The sequence below is a fragment of the Scyliorhinus canicula genome, chromosome 20 (genome assembly GCF_902713615.1).
Source record: "Scyliorhinus canicula chromosome 20, sScyCan1.1, whole genome shotgun sequence".
In the NCBI taxonomy this organism is placed as follows: domain Eukaryota; kingdom Metazoa; phylum Chordata; class Chondrichthyes; order Carcharhiniformes; family Scyliorhinidae; genus Scyliorhinus; species Scyliorhinus canicula.
Window position 1 is genome coordinate 79,412,827 of NC_052165.1, and position 18,930 is coordinate 79,431,756.

An 18,930-nucleotide genomic window follows, 5' to 3' on the forward strand; every position below is an offset into this window, starting at 1 on the left:
CCCCGGTATGGCTCTGCCTCTGGCTCCGCCCTCACCGGAGCGGCGGCATTCATGTGACTGACTCTGGCTTGGCAAGTTCATGACTAATAAAGCCTACTGTTCACTCGCTCTCTCTGCCTCCCAGTGAATTCATGGACCCAGGTCACAGGGCAGGAATTGCAGCTGGCCGCCTCCACTTCTGATGTACCACCTAGGGATCCACCTGGATGTAACGTTAGGGCCCATGAGGCCAGAAAGGTAAACACCAGTTAACATACCACGAGTGCATCACTGTGCCCCAGGGGCTGGGGCACAAACCATTATAGTGATGTTCACATGTTCTTTGTAAAATAAACACCTCTGCACCAAAGTTCCAATCTGCCTTGGTGCTCTTTCAGAAAGGTGTGAGTGCTGGGCTGGGCTGGCTGCTGAAGGGTAGGGGGCGAGGAGGGGGAATGTGTGAACGGTGGAGGTGATATGGCCGGGGCCCCGAGGGCGTACCCCACACAACGCCCCGGTACCCGTCCCTCCCCGTCCCACTCGCCCAACACCACCTCCCTCCCCCTGTTCTCACCTCTGCCACCACAGTGGGTCGGTGCGACCGTGTGATGGAATGGCCAGCTCGCACGCAGGGATCACCCAGGCGGATGTTGGAAAGTGTTACGGTGGGCAGCAGTCAGAGGTTGTCACATGATGCGGAGCACCAGAGCTCATCGGGAAGCGGCTTGTCATCATCCTCCATCCCATGGACCAAACCCACTGTTACTGCCAATCCATGGCCTGCGCCCGAAGGTAGGAATCACGGAGGGGATTGCTGGGGGGAGTGGGTGTAGGATGATAGTCGGGTGGTCATATGAGAGGGGATGGTCAGCAGGGGAGGGGGGGGGGTTGATGTGAGGTTGGGTTTCAGATGTCTGTACCGTTGGCCAGGTCCCCTGGTCGGTGAGCCTGGAGGGGATTAGAGTGTCCGTATTTTGGCCCAGACTCAGACTTTGTGCGGCCTCCTGTGCCTGCCCGGGCCCCATGCCCCACCCATCCTGGCCCTCCTCTGCATCCTCCTTGTTGGACGATGCCTGCCGTTCATCCCCCTCCTCCATTACATCACCCTTCTGCTGTGCAATGTTGTGGAGGATGAAGTAGGCCACTACGATGTGGGAAACTCTCATAGTGCTATACTAGAGTGCCCCTCCAGAGCGGTTCACGCACCGTTGTACCGGGTCTCCTCTTCAGTCTGTGGCCTGAGGATAGGCGTCATCAGCCACGACCGCTGCATATTACCCCTGTCACCCAAAAGTCAACCCCTCACCCGGGGGAGGGCGGGGGGGTCTCAAAGGTGTCAGGAACCATTGAGTTAACATGCCCTGTCCGGCACTTACAAGCGCTGACGGTACACACAAGGCTTCATGCGACACCTCCTTCCCACCTCCTCCTTGGCCTGTTGGGCGGATGGCCCTCCATCCTCAGCAGCTGGTTCCTTTTCTGTCTGGGGCAGGCTTCGCTACTGTAAGGTCCTCCCTGAGCAGCTCCAGCCCTTACAGCCTCAGTGCAACCCGCAGGGCTACAGCGGCCAGGATGATGTACCGTCAATGACCACAAGACAAGAATGGTGGAACAATTGAGGCTTTATTGAACAATATGTTATGCCTCTTGTAGCTGCAGCGCAGGAAAGCACACACTTTTATACGCTGCCTGTTGGGCGGAGCCAGCAGGCAGGGATTTACCATTGTACCTCTAATATAGGGGCAGTGCCATAATGAAATGAAATGAAAATCGCTTATTGTCACGAGTAGGCTTCAATGAAGTTACTGTGAAAAGCCCCTAGTCGCCACATTCCGGCGCCTGTCCGTACATTACATATAATGTACCACTAGTGGTGTTCACCACATTCACCCCCTGTTAAAAAAGAGTCCGGCGGGGGTGGTGGAAACATTACAAATTAAGTCTGTTGGGGGCCTTGACCCTCCTTCGCAATTGCTTCAGTCCTGGTGGTGATATGGGCGGCAACTTGGTCACCTGCAACTCTGGGAGTGTGTTGTCCTCGTCTTTGTCACCCTTGAGTGGATCCAGTGGGAGGACGGATCCTGATGGGGTCTTGGCGCCCGTCGGGGTGTGCCACGTAGGCGTACTGCGGGTTTGCATGTAGGAGGTGGACTTTTTGACCAAGGGGTCCGATTTATGGCTCTGCACATGCTTCTGGAGGAGAACGGTTCTAGGAACTATCAGCCATGTTGGGAGCGAGACCCCAGAGGTGGACTTCCTGGGGAAGGCAAACACACGTTCGTTAGGGGTCTCAGTAGTCGTGGTGCAGAGGAGCAATCGGATGGAGTGGAGCGCATCGGGGCGGACCTCCTGCCAGCGGGAAACCAGGAGATGTTTAGGCCGCAGGGCCAGCAGGACGGCCTTCCAGACAGTCCCGTTCTCCCTCTCCACCTGCCCGTTTTCCTTGGGGTTGTAGCTGGTCGTCCTGCTCGAGACGATGCCCTTGCTGGGCAGGAACTGACACAGCTCATCGCTCATGAAAGAGGATCCCCGATCGCTGTGCATATAGGTGGGGAAACCTATAAGTGAAGATGCTGTGCAGGGCTTTGATTACCGTGGCAGAAGTCATATCGGGGCATGGGGTGGCGAAAGGGAACCGGGAGTACTCGTTAATCATGTTCAGGAAGTACGTGTTGTGGTCGGTGGAGGGGAGGGGCCCTTTGAAGCCCACGCTGAGGTGTTCAAAGAGGCAGGAGGCCTTCACCAGGTGCACTTTATCTGGCTGGTAGTGCGGCTTGCACTCTGCGCAGACTTGGCAGTTTCTGGTGACGGTCCTGACTTCAATGGAGTAGGGCAGGTTGCTGGCCTTGACAAAATGGAAGAACCAAGTGAACCCCGGGTGGAAGAGATCATAGTGGAGAGCCCAGTCGGTCCGCGTGTACACTGACACATGTACCGCAGGAAGGGAATCGGGGGCTCGTTGAGCTTCCCCAGGTGATACAAAATCTCATATATAGGTGGAGAGCTCGATGCTCCACCTCAAGATCTTGTCATTTTTGATCTTGCCCTGCTGTGTATTATTAAACATAAAGGCCACGGACCGTTGGTCAGTGAGGAGAGTGAATTTCTGCGGGCCAGGTAATGCTGTCAATGTCGCACAGCTTCCACAATGGCTTGGGCCTCCTTTTCAACAGAGGAATGCCGAATTTCAGAGGCATGGAGGGTGCGGGAGAAGACCATGGGTCTGCCCGCCTGGTTGAGGGTGGCGGCCAGAGCTACGTCCGATGCATCGTTCTCCACCTGAAAGGGGAGGGAATCGTCGACCGCGTGCATCGTGGCCTTGGCAATGTCCGCCTTGATGCGGTTGAAGGCCTGGTGGGCCTCAGCCGTCAGGGGAAAAACTGTGGACTGAATGAGTGGGCGGGCCTTGTCCGCATAATTAGGGACCCACTGGGCGCAATAGGAGAAAAACCCCAGGCATCATTTCAGGGCCTTGGGGTAGTGGGGAGAGGGAGTTCCAGGAGGGGGCGCATGCGGTCGTTGTCTGGCCCCAGGACCCCATTTTCCACTACGTAGCCAAGGATGGCTAAGCGGTTGGTGCAGAACACGCATTTCTCCTTATTGTATGTGAGGTTAAGGAGTTTGGCGGTATGGAGGATTTTTTGGAGGTTTCCGTCATGGTCCTGCTGATTGTGGCCACAGATGGTAATGTTATCGAGGTACGGGAAGGTGGCCCGCAGTCCGTACCAGTCAATCATTTGGTCCATCTCTTGTTGGAAGACCAAGACTCCATTAATGACGCCGAAGGGAACCCTAAGGAAGTGATAAAGGTGGCCATCTGCTTCAAACGCAGTGGATTGGCGGTCCTCCGGGCGGATGGAGAGCTGGTGATAGGCGGACTTCACGTCTACTGTGGAAAAGACTCGATACTGCGCAATCTGATTGACCATGTCAAATATGCGTTGGAGGGGGTACGCGTCGAGCTGCGTGTACCAATTGATGGTCTGACTGTCGTCAATGACCATCCTGTGCTTCTCCCCAGTCTTCACTACCACTACGAGCTCTCCAGGGGCTGTTGCTGGCCTGAATGACTCCATCCCGCAGAAGCCGTTGGACATCCGACCTGATGAAGGTCCTGTCCTAGGCACTGTACCGTCTGCTCCTCGTGGCGATGGGTTTGTAGTCCGGGGTGAGGGAAGATGGATCGACCTTAAGGGTCGTGAGGCTGCAGACGGTGAGGGGGGTAGGGGTCCTCTGAATTTTATAGTCAGACTTTGGAGACGGCACTGAAAATCTAGGCCAAGGAACAGGGCAGTGCAGAGGTTGGGGGAGGACGCAGAGCCGGAAGTTGCTGAACTCTACGCCCTGGACAGTGAGGGTCGCGATACAGTTCTCCCGGATTTCAACGAAATGGGATCCGGAGGCCAGGGAGATTTTCTGGGTGATGGGGTGTACCGGGAGGGTGCAGCGCCTTACCATAGTGGGGTGGATGAAGCTCTCTGTGCTCCCGGAGCCAAAGAGGCAGGTCGGCTCGTGTCCATTGATCTTCACCGTTGTCGTAGCGGTCACGAGGTTGCGGGGCCGAGACTGATCCAGTGTGATGGAGTCGAGCTGCAGAAGGTGCTGGGAGGCTCAGGCTGATCAGGGGTGGCGGAGGTAGCGGTAGGCAACGAACGGTCAGACGAGCAGAGGTCCTGAGGTGCAATCCAAAATGGCACCCAGGGGCGCACATGGCGGGCGGCATCAAAGATGGCGGCACCCCTGTGGCACCCACGTGGCTTGTGGAGGGGAAGGTGGCGGCGCCCCTGGGTCGCACGTGGGGGGGGTGCAGAAATGCCGGACTTGGAAACAGCGGTGACCGACCGGACTGGCAAACAGAAACAAAGTGTCCTTTCTTCACACACCCATTGCAGGACGCGCTCCGCGCCGGGCAGCACTGCCTGGGGTGTTTTGTCTGGAAAAATAACACTTGGGCCCCCCAGAGTTGGCTGCCGCGCGGCGCAGGCTTGCGGTGAGCTGGAGTCGGCAGCTGGTGGGGCCCACGATGCCCACGAGGGTGCCGCGCGGTCGGGGGCGGGGGACTGAACGTTACGGGAGGCAACTTCTAACAGATTAGCGAGCTGCCTAGTCCCCGCAAGATCAAGCGTACCCCCTTCCAATAGCCGCTGGCGGACGTACGCAGACCTCATGCCACTGACGGACCATCTCTAATTAAAAGTTTGGTGTGCTGGACTGCCGAAACTGCCTGGCAGTTACAGTTCCAACTAGGATCTGCAGGCCACACAAGAAATCGTCCAAAGACTCCCCGGGGAATTGCTGTCTCGTGGCCAGGAGGTGCCTGGCGTACACTTGATTCACCGGTCGAACATAATGTCCCTTCAGGAGCGTCATCGCTTCGGGGTAGGTGGGCACATCTCAGATGAGGGGAGAAATGTCAGGGCTCACCCGTGAACTTGGAGCTTCTGTGAGTCCGAGGGTTCTTCAGCGGCTGCTCTGAGGTAGCCTTCAAAGCAGGCTAGCCAGTGGTCGAAGGTGGATGTGGCATTGGCTGGGCGGAGTCAGCAGGCAGGGATTTACCATTGTACCTCTAATATACAGGCAGTGCCGTAATACATATAATATACCACTTGTGGTGTTCACCATACAGGATGAAGGCCACCATCCCTGGTTAGATTCTGAAGTCCATTGTCTGCAGGGGGAGAAAGGCTGACATGTTAGCATGGTGCGTAACCCCGTACCAGACCAGGTCCAACAGGCTACACCAAGGCCCCGGCCTGCACTGCAGTCCTGCTCCGCTTGTCCCTCTCCCCACCTCTCCCATCTCTCCAATCCTCACATCCACCCCACCTGCTGCTCGCCCGGCACTCTGCACCGCTCCCCTGGCCCCCCCTTTGGTGCCTGGCACCGCTGGGGCCTCTGGCCCCGGCACTGGTTCCTGCTGGCAGGGGTACTGGTGGCTGGCGCTACCCATGCCAACAGTACACTCTGTGGCCACCGTGACTCAAACAAGTTCCGATGAATTTGCAATCACAATCCAGCCTGCTGTAGAATCCTCCAGGAAACTAATTTTCCATCCCCGGCTCTCCTTCCTGACCAGGAATTTCAGTTTATAAGCTCTTCCTCCAGAGCAGAAATATGCATCCCTCATCAAGCTGGAATAATTCTTGATAGCTTGGGATGTCCTCTCTGCACCCACATGGCTGGTATCACTCTGTGCAACGCTGGGCGGTCAGTGGTGTGCGCAGTAAGATAGTTGCCCTGCAAGCCATGGCAATGGTGGTGCATGGCTAGACACCAGCCGAGTCCCAGTGGTCACAGCTCATCCCTTGGTCACCCCCTCTGTACACCCTGGCCCTGGCAGATGCCACACCACCCCCACCCGCTCACCTCTCTCCCTCAGCAGCCGCGATACCTGTTTCCCAATTTTTAAAACCACATGTGAAACATCCTGGGTGGGAGTCTCTAAAAATGGGGTTATGTCCCCAGGCCGGCGGGAAATCCGGCGCCAACGACTCCGGCGTCAACGGCCCCCAAAAGTGAGGAATTCTCACCTTTCTTGGGAGCTAGGTTGCCGCCAGAGTCGTCCCCGCAGCTCCGACTGGCACCGAAGGGGCGGTGCAAGTTTGTGCATGTGCGGAATGGGCGGCATATTTCCGCGCAGGAGCGGGGGTTCCTTTCTCTGTGCCCCCCCCCGGGCAAAATGGCGGAGTCCTACAGGGGCCCGGCGTGGAGGAAAGAAGGCCCCCACATCGGGTTGGATTCTCCGGTTGCTGCGCCGAAATCGCGTTCGGCGATCGGCCGAAGAATCACCGAATGTCACGATGCTTGGCCCCCTCCAAAGAGTACGCCGCGTGACATATTTACGGCCTCAGGACATTGCCTGAGGCCCACCCCCCGATGCTCCGCACCCGACCTGATGTGCTCCCGACAACGCGGGACACGTGTGTTCTCATCCGTCGGGAACTGGGCGAGGCAGCTGCGGATTCAGTCTAGCGCCACCACAGTCGGGGGAGGGCTGATCCGCGAGTAGGGGGGGACTTCATCAGGGGCTGGGGGCATTGTGGGGGGGTGGTCCGGGGTGCGCAAGCCAGACAAACGGGAGGACTATTTCGCAGGCCGGGTCTGTGAGCAGCCGCCGTCATGTAACACGATGCGGCCGCTGCAGGCCACCGCCGTGCTGCACATGCGTGGCCATTGACCCAGCAATTCCCTGGGCCATTTCGCCAGCCAGAGCCGGGTGCTCTACGCTGCCGGCATGCTAGCCCCCGGCCAAACGGAGGATCGGTGGCTGTTTTACGCCATTTTCTTCTGTTGTAAAAAGCCACTGTTCCCACACCGGCGTGGGGACAAAGCCTCAAAATCGGAGAATCCAGCCCATCCTCTCTAAAATCTGCAGTGGGAGGACAGGGAAGTTATTTCAGCCTTTCTCACACTGTCATAACGATAATTGAAAAATCGAGGGAACTGTATCAAAATAATGTGATGACGATTGTATTAAGAATTCTAAAATTCTGAAAAGTAAGGGTCGTTGGGAGATTGTTGGAACTTGTTTGAGGCTAATAACTGCATTCAGTTCACTGAGAGATGGGGGAAGTGGATATTCTTATTGTAGACTGATTGATGCAGCAGCCATCTTTGAAGCTGTGGGCAAGGGTCATCAGCACTTTCTTCCTCTAAATACCAGATCATATAGTACGGAAAATGCCTGAGTCTATTATAAAGGCTACGATAACAGGACAGTTAAAGAATATCAGTGGGATTAGACAAAGTCAATATAGATTTATGAAAGTGATATCATATTTGACACACCTACTGAATTTTCTAGTTGATAAAATAGACAAGGGTAAACTGTTCAATATGGTATATTTGGATTTTCAGAAAGCTTTTGATAAAATTCTTACGTGTGGGTGTCCCGGTGTCACAGTGGTTAGCACTGCTGCCTCACAGCCCCAGTAACCCCGGTTCAATTCCGGCCTCGGGTCACTGTCTGTGTGGAGTTTGCACATTCTCCCTGTGTCTGCGTGAGTTTCCTCCGGGAGCTCCGCTTTCCTCCCACAGTCCAAAGATGTACAGGTTAGGTGGATTGGCCATGATAAATTGCCCTTAGTGCCCATGGATGTACAGGTTAGGGTACGGGTATAGGGGGAGGAAGTGGATATATCGGTGGAGCACTCATTTGGGGGATCGGTGTGAACTCGATGGGCCAAGTGGTCTCCTTCTGCACTGTCGGGATTCTATGATATGGTAAGAGGTCGGTGTACAGAATTGAAGCACATGGGATTGGGGGGTAATACATTGGCATTAATTGAGAATTGGTTAGCAGACAGGAAACAAAGAGCAGGAATAAATGGGCCTATTTTAAAGTGTGACAGCTGGGTCCCACAGGGATAAGTGCTTGGGTCCCAGATATTCACAATATATATCATGATTTGGATGAGGAAACCAAAAGTAATGTTTCCAAACTTGCTGACGTCATGAAACTTGGTGGGTATGTGAGTGGTGAAGAGGATCTAAAGAGGCTTGAAGGTGATTTAGACAAGTTGAGTGAGCAAATATATGGCAGATATGGATTAACATGGATAAATCTTCGGAGGGGGAAACAGAACTGCAGAGTATTATTTAAATAGTGATAGAACATAGAACATAGAACATTACAGCGCAGTACAGGCCCTTCGGCCCACGATGTTGCACCGTCCTGTGAAACCACTCTAAAGTCCCTCTACACTATTCCCTTATCGTCCATATGCCTATCCAATGACCATTTGAATGCGTTTAGTGTTGGCGAGTCCACTACTGTTGCAGACAGGGCATTCCACGCCCTTACAACTCTCTGAGTAAAGAACCTACCTCTGACATCTGTCCTATATCTATCTCCCATCAATTTAAAGCTATGTCCCCTCGTGCTGGACATCACCATCCGAGGAAAAAGGCTCTCGATGTCCACCCTATCTAATCCTCTGATCATCTTGTATGCCTCAATTAAGTCCCCTCTTAACCTTCTTCTCTCTAACGAAAACAGCCTCAAGTCCTTCAGCCTTTCCTCATATGATCTTCCCTCCATACCAGGCAACATTCTGGTAAATCTCTGTACCCTTTCCAATGCTTCCACATCCTTCCTATAATGCGGCGACCAGAACTGCATGCAATACTCCAAATGCGGCCGCACCAGAGTTTTGTACAACTGCAACATGACTTCATGGCTCCGAAACTCAATTCCTCTACCAATAAAAGCTAACACACCGTACGCCTTCTTAACAACCCTCTCAACCTGGGTGGCAACTTTCAGGGATTTCAGTGATAGATTTGGAAATGCTGACATACAAAGGGACTTGGGTGTCGTTGTACACCAGTCACTGAAAGCCAGCAAGCAGGTACAGCAAGTTGAAAGAGAAAATGCTGGAAAACCTTAGTAGGTCTGACAGCATCTGTGAGGAGAGAAAAGAGCTAATGTTTCGAGTCCGATGACTCTTTGTCAAAGCTTATCCGCAGTAATTTGCTTTTATCCCACGTTGTTAGGAAGACAAATGGAATTTTGGCCTTCATTGCAAAAGGGTTTGAGTAAAGAGGGGCCACTCCTGGAGGATTGTGTGAAATTTTGATCTCCTAATCTAAGAAAGGACAATCGTGCCACTATGAGGGAGCGATGCGAAGGTTCAGCAGACTGAATTCTGAAAACGCAGGATTATTGTCGAAGGGAGATTGGAGCGACTTTGGGCGGCACGGTGGTTAACGTTGTTGCTTCACAGCTCCAAGGCGTCAGGTTCAATTCCCGGCTTGGGTCGCTGTCTGTGCGGAGTCTGCACGTTTTCCCTGTGTCTGCGTGGGTTTCCTCCGGGACCTCCGGTTTCCTCCCACAGCCCAAAGATTAGTTGCAGGTTAGGTGGATTGGCCACGCTAAATTGCCCTTAGTTTCTAAAAAGGTGAGGTGGGGTTATTGGGTTACGGGGTCAGTGTGGGCTTGAGTAGGGTGCTCTCTCCAAGGGCCGGTGCAGACTCGATGGGCTGAATGGCCTTCTTCTGCACTGTAAATTCCATGACTGGGCCTGTATTCACTGGAATGTAGAAGAATGAGAGTGGATCTAATTGAAAATGTTAAAATTCTGACAGGGCTGGACAGATTGGAATCAGGGATGTTGTTTCCTCTGCCTAGGGAGGCTCTGGAACAAGGGGTCACAGTCTCAGGATATGGGGTAGGCCATTTGGGACTGAGATGAGGAGATATTTCTTCACAGAGGGTGCTGCACCTGTGGAATCACTGAATATGCTTAAGAAAGAAATAGTTAAATTTCTTGGTCAGTGATGAACAACCGAGGCTAGTGAGTAGGCCGCATGATGGCCCTCCTTCATCTCGGTGGGCCGCAAGACTCAAATCAGGCTTGTTCACTCACCATGACTCTGTGAATAAGATTGAATACGTTGAATACATGCCAAATATTTCATAAGTTATTAAAAATGCTTAATGATATATTAATAGAACTGTCATCAACTTCAAATGGTAAAAACAAAAGAAATACTTGGGCGCGGAGGAGTGTGCATCACTCACAGTCAATGTTGTGTGAAATCTCGCAACTCACTTCACCTGCCCTTGCTTTACTTGCCTATCACTTCAATCAGCCTGGTCGGAAAAAAGTTATGCAGACGGAAACCAACGGAAAGTGGCAACTCTGCATGCAGACAACAATTAACCAAATGTCTCGTGGGCCGCACTCAGAACCCTGATGGGCTGCAGGTTGCCCGTCACTGTTCTATCCTCTAAAGGTGCCAAGGGGTATGGGGAGAGCATGGGACTATCATGTCGAGATCAGCCATGATCGTATTGAATGGTGGAGCAGGCTCGAATGGCCTACTCCTATGCTCCTGCTCCTATGTTTCAATTTATTCTGCCTGGAAAAGAGTCGGAGTCTCTGAGGATGGTTGAACCATGGGAGTAACCCGGAAAGTTGTACATAGTCCAGCTGTAGTGTCGTGTGCTACCGGTCACAAGGTACCGCAATACTGAGAGGGTGGAAACCTTTAACAATTTTACAAAGGTCAGAGGACGAAGATGTGCGGCCCATGTGAAAACATGGATGTGAACCTTAACCCTTGCTCCTTTTAAGAAACAGGAACATTTGACGGGATTCTCTGACCCCCTGCCGGGTCGGAGAATCGCCCGGCCCCGGCGTCAATCCCACCCCCGCCGTGTCCCGAAATCTCCGCCCCCCGAGATTCGGCGGGGGCGGGAATCGCGCCGCGCCGGTCGGCGGGCCCCCCGCGGCGATTCTCCGGCCCGTGATGGGCCGAAGTCCCGCCGCTGACAGGCCTTTCCCGCCGGTGTAGTTTAAACCACCTCTGGTACCATTGGGGTTGGCGGCGCGAGCGGGCTCCGAGGTCCTTGGGGGGGGCCCGTGGCAATCTGACCCCGGGGGTGTGCCCCCACGGTGGCCTGGCCCGCGATTGGGGCTCTGGCGCATGCGCGGATTTCCGCCGGCCGGCAAGACCTTTCGGCCCCGGCTGGCGGGGTGCCAAAGGCCGTTCACGCAGGCCGGCGGAGCGGGAGCCACTCCGGCACAGGCCTAGCCCCTAAAGGTGCGGAGAATTCCGCACCTTTAGGGAGGCCCAACGCCGGAGTGGTTCACGTCACTCCGTCTCGCCGGGACCCCCCCCGCGCCGCCGGGTAGGGGAGAATCGCGGCCGTGGTTAAACTATGATATAATTTTATTTGTGTTGACATACCGGGATGAAGTATCCGGCAGCAGAATTCTCCATTTCACCGGCAGTGCTCTCCCACCGACATGGTCTCCTTGCGACATGGGGTTGCTGCAATGGGAAATCCCACTGACAATCGGCGGGAAGATAGAATCCCGCCACCAGCGAACGGCGCGCTGCCGGTAAACACGCGGCTAGCAGACTGGAGAATCCCGCCCACCAAGTGAGCTGCACTGTGAAGGAGGTTGTTGTTATTCCTGACAACTTCAGTAATGGGCTACAAGTTAGGCAGGTGATGCTAGTCATCTTCCCACTTGAAGTGACCTTACGACAAAAATTAGAGGGATTGTCCTGTGGACGAACAGTGTTGCTCTGTGATCTGAGGAGATCTAGTTAGAGCACAGCACAAAGTTGCTCTCATGATTCTTTAGTGAAGGATATTGTTGGAACGTCAACTCCTCATGTCTATCTTCAATCAGAGTTGTAGATTATACTCAAGGGGTAATAAATGTGTGGCAAGGTTTTTTTGGTACTGTTTGCTAAGTTATGGCCTTCTTCAAATCCCATCGTTCCTGCTTCTTTCCAGTTTTCATCTTGTGAGATCATCAGGAAATCCCACAGGAATACCCACGGTCAAGTTAAGGTTAAATAAAGTCTAGTTTCCACTGCTGGCTCACGGCGCCGAGGACGTGGGATCGATCCCGGCCCCTCCACGTGGAGTTTGCACATTCTCCCCGTGTCTGCATGGGTCTCACCCCCACAACCCAAAAAGGGTAGGTGGATTGGTCACATTAAAAATTGCAAATTTATTGGAAAAATTAAAATAAATAAAGTCTACTATCAGCCAGACTTTATTTAAGAGATGCTTGTAGAAGCCTTTCAGCGCTGTCACAAAAGATAACAACCTGAGTAACACCACGGTTCCTTAGATATTGAGGTATCCTGTCAGCCACCTATAGGAATACAGAAACAATATGAACAATCAGAAATCCAAGGTCACTCACTCAAGCTTTATTGGGAACTGAGTCAGTTTAGGTACAGCATTGGTAGAAACAGACTGATTTCCTGACGGATGCCCAGTCATTCCTATTGGAGTGTCATTTTGGAGCCATTTGCTTCTTCTGCCGACTCATTTGTAGTGTGCCTGAATCCCACCCTGTTTCCTGATCATGCCCTCTTAGAAATCACTCTTTACTGGGATTTAAATTGTACAAACTCCAGGGGCAGCGAAGTTTCTGGAGTAAAGGAGGCCAATTTCACAGGCCCATAGAATTTATAGAATCCCGACAGTGCAAAAGGAGGCCATTTGGCCCATTGAGTCTGTACTGGCCCTCTGAAAGAGCACTCTACCTCGGCCTACTCCCTCCCCCACCTTATCCCAATAACATGACTCAACCTGCACGTCTTTAGACATAAGAGGCAATTTTTAGCATGGCTAATCCACCGAACCTGCACATCTTTGGGCTGCGGGAGGAAACAGAGCATCCGGAGGAAACACACGCAGACATGGGGAGAATGTGCAGACTCCGCACAGTCACCCAAGGCTGGAATTGAACCTGGGTCCCTGGCGATGTGAGGCAGCAGTGCTAACTACTGTGCCACCATGACGCCAAGTTCCAATGATATTGAAAATGTTTGCGACTTTGCTCATTACGTGAAGCAACAGATCCTGTTCAACCACTTCTGATATTGGAGCATTTTATTTAACTAAGATAATTTATAGGCTCCTGATGTGTAACTAAACTTTTTTTAAAAATAAATTTAGAGTACCCAATTCTTTTTTCAAATTAAGAGGCGATTTAGCATGGCCAATCCACCTACCCTGCACATCTTTGGGTTGTGGGGGCAAAACCCACGCAAACACGGGGAGAATGTGCAAACTCCACGGGGACAGTGAGCCAGGGCTGGGATCGAACCTGGGACCTCGGCGCCGTGAGGCAGCAGTGCTAACCACTGTGCCACCGTGCTGCCCGTTACTAAACCTTTTCTGACTGAACACCAATCTTTCTGTCTCTCCCAGCGTGGAAGTCTGGGATGGCGAAGTTACTAGCGTGGGTTGTTGTGCTCATTGAATACATTCTCTGTTGCTATGCTTACTGATGAAAATCACTGGTAATGAACAACTACCTGACATCCTTTCCAACGCCAACCGCACAGCCAGTGGTCAAGGTGGGATTATTCAATTCATTGACATTTCGGAATGATTCAATGCATTAACCTTTTCACATCTTTTGATTCCTGCCTTGGGATTGTCCCGGGGATTGGGCAGTCTGGGCTCTGGTGTGGAGGAGAGCACAGGGCATGAAGTTACCAGAGGATCAAGGAACGAAACAGAGAACCAGGGGATTAAAGGAGTTTCAACAAATCTGGAAGCTCAGAGATCAAAGGGATGCAACTGTCATTCTGATTGATTCTTTGAAAGGTTTGCGCAGACAACCTATTCCCCAGTGAGGAATACATTTTCTATTCCTCCATTAATAAAATAATAACTGCTTTCAAAGTCACATAAGTACACAATCTGATTCTTTGGAGCAATATTCCCATGTTCTACTTTCACCATCTTGAATTTACGAGCTTATCTTTACCCCAATTCATTTCCTAACTGACCTGAAAGTATGGACTCTCACTCGGGAGTCTACCTCTCAAGCAGTGCCACAATTTGCACCTCACTTAAGTGATTATTATTCTTTATAAATGAGGCTGGGCGAAGAGCAATGTCAGGGTATTCAACTGGGAGGCCGTAGTGGGTGGTGATGGTCCAGGTATCACAACCCAGCTTCATCTTTTCCCACCCAACATCCACATTTAGCATTGATGATCAGGAAGTGCATCAACTGACCTAGTAGCCCCCAGAGGTCATTCACTAACTGGGGTTAGACTAGGGATCAAACTTGGGACTTTCCAAGTCTTTAGAACTTGCTGTTTATTTTAACCAGCCAACAAGCCATCACGACAAATGTCACTTCCTTTCCAGTTTGAGATGCCAACTGTGAATGCCTTAGAAAAACTGGCAATTTCGGCACTGCTGCCTAGGGTGGCAGCAAAGTCCATCTCCACTGCCCAGACAAATAAAATGCATTAGGGAGAGCAACCTCCCCGGGAAACTGTTGAAGAATCTGTTTGGAGAGGGCAGTTTGTGTGTGGATTAGTAACCTTGGGTTTAACAAGGGAAGGCCAAAGGCTGCTCTGGCTCAACGCTTTGACAAGGGAAACGCTGGAAAGAGAAACTCCCTGCTGAGCTCAGTAAAGATAATCATGCAATAATCTTTATTATTGTCACAAGTAGGCTTACATTAACACTGCAGTGGTTACTGTGAAAAGCCCCTCGTCGCCACATTCCATCACCTGTTCGGGTACACGGAGGGAGAATTCAGAATGTCCAATTTACGGGCAGCATGGTAGCAGAAGGGCAGCAGGGTAGCATGGTGGTTAGCATAAATGCTTCACAGCTCCAGGGTCCCAGGTTCGATTCCCGGCTGGGTCACTGTCTGTGTGGAGTCTGCACGTCCTCCCCCTGTGTGCGTGGGTTTCCTCCGGGTGCTCCGGTTTCCTCCCACAGTCCAAAGATGTGCGGGTTAGGTGGATTGGCCATGCTAAATTGCCCGTAGTGTCCTAATAAAAAAGTAAGGTTAAGGGGGGGGGGGGGGTTGTTGGGTTACAGGTATAGGGTGGATACGTGGGTTTGAGTAGGGTGATCATGGCTCGGCACAACATTGAGGGCCGAAGGGCCTGTTCTGTGCTGTACAGTTCTATAAAAAAAAAAGTGGGTAGCACTGTGGCTTCACAGTGGCAGGGTCCCAGGTTTGATTCCCTGCTGGGTCACTGTCTGTGCGGAGTCTGCATGTTCTCTCCGTGTCTGCATTGGTTTCCTCTGGGTGCTCGGTTTCCTCCCACAGCCCAAAGATGTGCAGGATAGGTGCTTTGGCCATGCTAAATTGCCCTTAGTGACCAAAAAGGGTAGGAGGGGTTATTGGGTTACGGGGATAGGGTGGAAGTGAGGACGTAAGTGGGTCGGTGCAGACTCGATGGGCCAAATGGCCTCCTTTTGCACTGTATATTCTATGTTCTATTCACCTAACAAGCACGTCTTTTGGGACTTGTGGGATGAAACCGTAGCACCTAGAGGAAACCCACGCAGACACAGGGAGAACATGCAGACTCCGGACAGACTGTGACCCAAGCCGGGAATTGAACCTGGGACCCTGGAGCTGTGAAGCAACAGTGCTAACCACTGTGCTACCGTGCCGCCCATTTGCCATGCCGCTACCTATGGAGCTAGCTGTGGTGGATAATTGAAGGAAAAACTGCCTTGAGACTAGATAAGTGAACCTAAATAAAACAATGGCAAGGCTGAGGGTCTGAGCAAATTTATGCCAACGGTGAACATCACAGCTTCTGTGCCAGCAGCACAGCTTCAAACTGAACACCGACAATATTATCTTTTGCTCTCAACTTTAGCAAAGCTCAACAAAAAAACGTTGTCCTTTAAATGAGCTGCAGCATTGGTTTAGCCAAGACATCAGTAAAATTACCTCTCTTCCCCCATCTTCCCCCTCCTTCCTTTTACTAATCCACCTGGTTTCACTATCCATCCAATGCCAGGCTTGGGCTGCCAATGCTGGTGGGACATATTCTGGGAGATTTCATCAGATGGCCACCTGACCTCAACCATTCACTGCGTCGCCACCCCTCCCACCCCCCCCCCCCCCACCCACCACCACACAGACCAACCACTGACCGACCGCCATGTCTGTCTTCACATTAGAACATAGAACATAGAACATAGAACGATACAGCGCAGAACAGGCCCTTCGGCCCTCGATGTTGCACCGACATGGAAAAAAAAACTAAAGGCCATCTAACCTACACTATGCCCTTATCATCCATATGCTTATCCAATAAATTTTTAAATGCCCTCAATGTTGGCGAGTTCACTACTGTTGCAGGTAGGGCATTCCACGGCCTCACCACTCTTTGCGTAAAAAACCCACCTCTGACCTCTGTCCTATATCTATTACCCCTCATTGTACCATCTCCGCTCAGCCAATTGGAAAACAAGGACTGTGGGATTTCCCGTCGGTGGGATCCTCCGCTTCTGCGGCAGTGCACCCATGCCCACGGGTTTCCCGACGGCGTGGGGTGGCCACAATGGGAAACCCCATTGGCGGGCTGCTGGAACAGAAAACAGGGCTGTTGGGACAGAGAATCCCGTCCACAGAATCTGAGTGCACCAATTGGAGAATTCTTGATTTTCAGTCGAACAGCACTTTAACTCCGTCTCATAAAATCATAGAGGGCCGGGAGGAGGCCATTTGGCCCATCAAGCCATTGTCAGCTCTCAGTAGAACAATCCGGCAGTCCCATTCTCTCTATTAATTCAACATAGTTTCCCTTCTTTTGGACTCAAAACCTGTTTGCAGATATTTAGTCCATGGTTCATGTGCTTTCGAAGAGCTGGCCATCCAACAGGCCGAGGAGGAGGTGGGAAGGCGGTGCCGCATCAGGCCTTGTGTGTAAGGATAGTGCCTGTCATTCAATCGCGTGCCGGACACAGTGTTTCGCCGAAGACTCCGGTTGAGCATGGGGACCGTGTGACATCTCTGCCCCATCATGGCTCACCTGGAACTGCAGGGTATGGGGGAGCATACTCACTGCGTGGCAGTCAAGGTATCAATCACCCTAAACTTCTACTCCCGGCACACACTCTGTTCCCAGCCCAGCCCATCCCTCACCCTCCTGACAGAGCACCAAGGCAGATCGGAAAGGTGGTGAACAGGTGTTTAGTCTGCCATTTACAGGTATTGTGCCCTCGCCCCTATCGCTAATCTATGTGCTGCACTGATGCCAATTTAACTGGTGTCTACCTTTCTGATCTTCCAGACCCTAGTGCTACATCTAGGTGGATCCCCAGACTGTACAGTAGGTGTGGAGGCGGCCCGCTGTGAATCCTGCCCTGTGAACTGGATCCCCTTTGGCGGCCGTCCTCTGGAGCGGCCGGGCCTGGATGGAGCCGTCTGTCTTCCAGCTGTAACAGGTGGCATGGTCTCACCCTGTTCTGCCCGCTCCTCATCAAATATACCAGGGACAGGTGGGGGGATTCAGGGATGCCTGTGATATGGCCGCCGTGTCCTGTGCCTCAGCCACCGCCCGCACTGAGTGCCCCAGGCCTTGGACATCTTGACCCATGGTCGATACCGAGACACTCAAGGCCTCTACCGCGGGGAGGTGGGGGTGGTGGGGATGGTGGTGGGGCTGTGGGGAGATGGGAATGTGGGGTGATAGGAGCAGGTTGGGGTGGTGGGGGGGGGATGAGAGTGTGGAGGGGTGGGGATGGTGGTGGTGGGACTGTGGGGAGATGGGGATGTGGGGTGGTAGGGACAGGTTGGGGTGGTGGGGGGGGATGAGAGTGTGGAGGGGTGGGGATGGTGGTGGTGGGGCTGTGGGGAGATGGGGATGTGTGGTGGTAGGGGGCAGAATGGGGTGGTGGGGGGGGTGGGAGTGTGGAGGGGTGGGGATGATGCCACACGTGCCGTAGGGACACAGCAATCCATCAAGGGCTCACTTGCTTCCCCAATGTTGACTTCCACATCGTCGGCTGTCCGCTCTCCAGGCCCACTGTCCCGTTCCAACCCACTAGCTCTGTGGTGGTGAGGGGTCACAGGTCCGGCGGCCCCCCTCTAGTCCTCTCTCTCCCTGCGGTTGTGGGCCGCCTTCTGTGGGGGGGGGGGGGGGGGGGGGCAGAAAATGAACAGTGTGAGATACCCGGACACAGGCAACACACGGGGTCTGCGGTTGGGGGTGTGTATGTGCAGAGCACCCAACCATGGTGGGTGGGATGGGCATTGGACTGGGGTGCAGGGTGGGGTGCACGCAGACTACCAGCGGGTGAGGTCAATCGCCTTCTGGGAGAGCTATGGATGTGTGGGACGGGTGTTTGTGCTAAAGGCATGGTGGTGGAAGTGTCCCACCATGGCTGACCTGGGGGTTTGCTCACCCTAGCCCAGTACTACATGCCTACTTGAAAATTAAATGAAAATTGCTTATTGTCACGAGTAGGCTTCAATGAAGTTACTGTGAAAAGCCCCTAGTCACCACATTCCGGCGCCTGTTCGGGAAGGCTGTTACGGGAATACCTGGTGGGGTGCCGCATGGAGGGAGGGGTTGGGGGTGATTATGGGTGTGGGGAGTGTGGGACAGGGGCACGGAGGTAGTGACCCGCCCGGGCCGCCCTGAGGAGGTTGTGCAATATCTTCCTGCGCTGTTGTCCGGTCCCAGCGGTGGGGT

General features: G+C 53.0%; 1 pseudogene; it reads right to left on the minus strand.

The window, feature by feature from the left end:
- Nucleotides 1–12,497: 12,497 nt before the first annotated feature.
- The window catches only part of LOC119954772, a 33,959-nt pseudogene continuing 27,526 nt past the window's right edge, over nucleotides 12,498–18,930 (minus strand).